The following is a 5007-nucleotide window of genomic DNA, read 5'->3' on the forward strand; positions in this document are numbered from 1 at the left end:
TTAAAATGATTTCAGCTATTTAAAATATTATGATATTTAAATTATGTTGAAAACTCTAATCAATTAAATGGTTTTATTCTTTTAAAGATATTAAATAAGACTTCATCATTTTATTAATGATGAAGGAATATTATTTTATAAACTAAAATTTAGTTTAAATCATATTCTATCTTAATTCCTCTCAGCGCTTTTAATTAAGTTAATATTTACGCATTTTCAAATCAGTATTTAAAGTCCATCACTAGATCACTTTGAAGATTCCAAGATGAAGGGCCTGGATTAAATACCCAAGCCCCCTCTCTTCTCCCTCACTTTTTTCCCTCCCTCTCTCTCTCTCTCTTCCCTCTCCTTCACGCATATGCCCCCCTCCCCCTAGCTGAATCTCTTCTCCTCCAGCCCAGCTCCACTGTCAACCACCTCTGGGCCCCACCTCATGTCTTGCCACCACCACAGATCCACCACCTCACCGGCGATCTCTAGCCACCGCCATAACCACCCATGATAGCCCTCTCCCTCTTCTTCACAAGGGGCAATGCACGAGTTTATCACCCTTGCGCCGCCGTACGTGGCCACCTAGGCCACCGCCACCAACGGCCTCCCCTCTCACCGGTGAACCCCCTCCATAGAACCCAAGCCACGACAACCTCCCTTTCTCTCCCTCTTGCCCCTTTCCCGAAATGGGTCTTACACGGCTTCACCACCACCGATGGCCCTAGCGCCGCCGTGCATCGGTTTTAGCCCTACCAAGCACCACCACCGGCCTCACTCCTCCCGAGCTCCTTCGTGCCAGCCAAGCCCTCCATCTCTCTCATGCTCCTCACTCTCTAGCACATAGGTTCCACCCTTTGGCTTAGATTCGCCGCCCTCCAGCCACCGTGCCCCTCCACCTCGCCACCACAGCTCCACCGTACCCCTCTCAAGCCCTCCATGGCCAGCCAACAACCAGCCAAGCTCCCCCTCCATTTCCATGCCTTGAAACTCACGAATTTTCCTTGAAAACCTACGGCTCTATTATGCTCCGCCACCCCAACCACCATGAGACCACCCTCAGCCTCTCTTGACCTCCCTTAGCCTATCCCTAGGCCCAAACCACCACTTTACGTGGTGGACAACCACCATGTAAGGTGGATAGCCATCGTATGCGGTTTAGCCACTATGTACGACCCTTTCGACGTCATCGACCATGATTGTCAGCGATCAACGCATGGGTCAACCTCGACGATAGTATAACCCTCTATCCCTCGTTATTTATGTTAGTTGGTTGTTTAGGTTGTGGACTGTACTATTAGTATTTGTGGAGTTCGCTGTGTAGTGTGGTGATGTGATGTGCTGTGTACGTGAAGTATTGGGTGTAGTTGGGAAGTGTGCTGTGCAGTGTTGTGGATTATGGATTGGGAAGAGTACACGTGGAGTGTATTCTGTGTGGCGTAGCGTGTGTGAAGGGAGTACACGTGGAGTGTACTCCATGTGATGTAGTGATGCACACCATAGTGGTGATGTGGCATAGCGTGTGTGAAGGGAATACACGCGAGTGTACTCTATGAGGTGCAGCGATACACCGTGTGGCGTGTCGTGAAGACAATGATGGTTGCGTAGTTGATGGGCATAGAGCGTGGTGAGTAGTGTCGAGAACTGTGGAACAGTATCCCGAAGTAGCTGTGATGTAGCCTGTAGTATGAGGTGACAGATGTCACCGTATTTGACTTATGGCTTGGAGTATGTTTGAAGTGACAAAACAAGTGTAAGAGTACGCAGCAGAAGCATGACTGGGGAATGTCATGAAGTGACATGGTTAAACCAGAAGTCATGCTTGTGATGGGTGAGGAGTTAATGTAAGAATGATGTAGTAGGACGTCAGGTGACGTGACAAGGTCACGGTGTAGCTTGGGAGTAGTCTCAAGCTATATGACATGACGTAAGGTGTATTTATGAACGAAGTCTAGTCGTGTTAAGTGTTGGGATGAACTGTCAAGAGAAGGTTGGTATCTGAGTATGACGCTTGTCCCTACGAGCATGTGATCAACGGATTATATGTTGGTCTTAGGTGATAAAGGGGTAAGGTACGTGTGTAATCTGGTTAGACACATGTGCCGGACGGATTCACCATATGTAATGGGTAATCTGTCCTGAGCATGGTTACATGGTGCTTAAGCCTCAAAGTTGGCTTAAAACCGTGTGGCGTGTTTGGATGGGAATAGGAATTTAGTGAGCTAAGATGCATGAAGGTAGTGGCGGGTGTATTGTCTAGGATTGGGATGCATGACTCTATCGGTCGGAATCATGCATTGAAATGTAGTCAAAAGGAAGAGTAAGATGAAGGTTTTAGTGTCTTAATTCTAAGGTGAATCATGGGTTCACTCTAGTAGAAAGGCACTCGAAGTAGAACGTCAAGTTTAGAAGAGGTAGTGACTGTAAGTGGTCCTCGAAGGTTTTAGCATAGTAAAGGACACCGAAGAGCACGTGATAGAAGAAGAGTGTTCCAAGTAAAGTGTAGTTCTATTTTTAGTTTAAGTTGCTTATGCACTAGATAGAGAATGACATCAAGGTTATGTGTATGCATGTAGGTTGCCATCTTAATGCACATGAATGGACTTCATTTTATAAAAGTATCATGGAGTCCAGGTAAGTATTACGTTCATACTCTTCTAGAGTTTTCTAAAAGGATATGAAAATGAAAACGAAATGCTTTTCCTTTACGATGCTTTACGAAACAAAGGGAAACGATGTTTTATGAAAAACATGCTCAGTGTTTAAATGTATACGTATGTAATGGCCCTTCTTGGTAGCCCCTTTTTATGCAACCAAAATATTAATTATATACATGTGAATGGATGACTATACGCAGTATCTATTGTTTGTATTTTCTAAGAAAAGAAATGTTAAGGCTTATGCCTCGAGCTTTAAGCGATAGTTTGAACGACGTGAAGAAAGTGTTTTAAAAGGTCCATACGAACTGATGCTTTATGGATGCCATGAAAGATGATGTTTAAGCTCTTGCTTTTAAATGACATTTTTTCATGAATGAACTGAACAAATAGAGCTGAAATGAATTGAAAAGAAAGGACTGAAAGGATTGAAAGGACTGAAATGAAAGGATTGAATGAAATGAACGTTTAATGCATGAAAATGCGTAACGGCCATATGAATGAATGGAAAGGGTACCAAAGGACTGGGTAGATTGCAATGCCAGGTAAGTAGTACTGGTGGTGCACCTAGTGCTGCCCTTGAAGGAAAATGGATTCCCAACCCGTGGCCACGGACGGAGTTCGGGTCCAAAAGATTGCTAACCTCAACACACGGGGCATAACAGTGTGTACCAGCTAATGAAAGTGATAAGAAAGAATGTATGAATGCATGAATGCATCGAACTCTTGAAGAATTGAAGGCACTGACAGGAGATACGTTTTACGAAAAGAAAACCCTTTTAAAGAAAAACTCCATCCAATGACGTTTTCAAACAAATGCACGCATGCATGTACGTATAGTCTGAATGGTATGATGAATGCATAAATGAAAACCTATGTTATTATATTTTAACGGTATTAAGTAATGCTTACTGAGTATTTGACTCATTTTAGTTTTTATGTATCCCCTCCCCCCACAGGAACTGAATGAGCAGTATGCCTCAGGAAGGACACGACCCATGGGGAAAAGCACGGTGGTCTAGGCATGAGAGTTTTAACTGCATGAGAGGCCCTTTTATTTTAAAATTGATGTTTTTCGCTGTAAATCTCTTTGATTCTCCAAGCACATTTTATTTTATAACGTAGAGTCTTACACCTTAGGTATGGAAGTAAAAAGTTTTAAATTGAACGGTAATTCCCGTCGTCCTTTCTAAAATAATTTTATAAAAAATCACATCACAAGGACGGGCGTTACATCTAATATGATCTAAGAATGATGAAATTGAATAATAAAATAAGAAAACTTTAGATGAAAATGGCGAGAAATAATTAACAAGAAAATTAAGCTTAAAAGATGGTTTTAGAGATCACCAACCATGTGAAAGTTGATCAATCATCTTAACCCAAGTTCAAAACTTAATTTGGATCCAAAGAAATCTTTAGGGGCATGGGGCACAATATGGGCTTGAGGAAACCAACGGTATGGTGAACATGAGCTTTAAATAGAAGTGTGAAAATGCAAGACAAGGCTTTGGGCCTTGTTGGGCTGAAAAGGCCATGATAAGGAGTTACATGGTTTATGGGCTTTGGTTGTGAGTTGATGGGAGGCCTTTGTTCTAGATTTTATGAGGTCATGAGAGGCCTAAAATTCCACAAAGATGGGGTTTGAAAGGCTTGCCTTAACATAAATGGGTCATGGGTCAATGCTAACACTAAGGCCCAAAAGGCCTTATGCCTTCCTCACACTTGGGCCAAACCTTTCTAAGGCTAACCCACCAAGACTTAAACTCTTATAAGGCTTGGTTCAAGGCTTCTAAGTCTTGGCCCATAACATTTTAAGGGTTTAAGGGCCTTAAGTGTAGCACTAATGGGCTTGCTTTCTAAACCACTCATTCTTAACCCTTAAGCTTAACCACTAATGCAAGTACCATAGTTTAATGGGTAAAATAAACTTAACTACCTCCAAAAAAATCTTATGCTAAAAAAACAAATTGTAAAGTGTAAAAATATAATATTATAAGCTCATTCTAAGGGAGATTAAGGGTTAATCCTAATAGGTAATTAGGTGGGGTGTTTCATCTATATAAGATGTAGCCTAAGGGCTTGCACCCAAAGGAGACACACACCAAGGGGACACTCTGCCCATTTCATTTTTGGACTCTCTCTCTCTCTCTCTCTCTCTCTCTCTCCCACCTTGGATAGAAATTCACCTCTCCACTTTCTCACCATTTCTCTCCATCCAAACGCCATCTAAACTCTACCTTCTCCACTCATCCAACCACACGGAGGGAAAAAAGGCATAAGGAACACACGTTGGGAGAAGAACCACATGGCAACACCCACTACATCTCTACACATTGTTTTTCATTGAAACACACATATT

The sequence above is a fragment of the Juglans microcarpa x Juglans regia genome, chromosome 4S (genome assembly GCF_004785595.1).
Source record: "Juglans microcarpa x Juglans regia isolate MS1-56 chromosome 4S, Jm3101_v1.0, whole genome shotgun sequence".
In the NCBI taxonomy this organism is placed as follows: domain Eukaryota; kingdom Viridiplantae; phylum Streptophyta; class Magnoliopsida; order Fagales; family Juglandaceae; genus Juglans; species Juglans microcarpa x Juglans regia.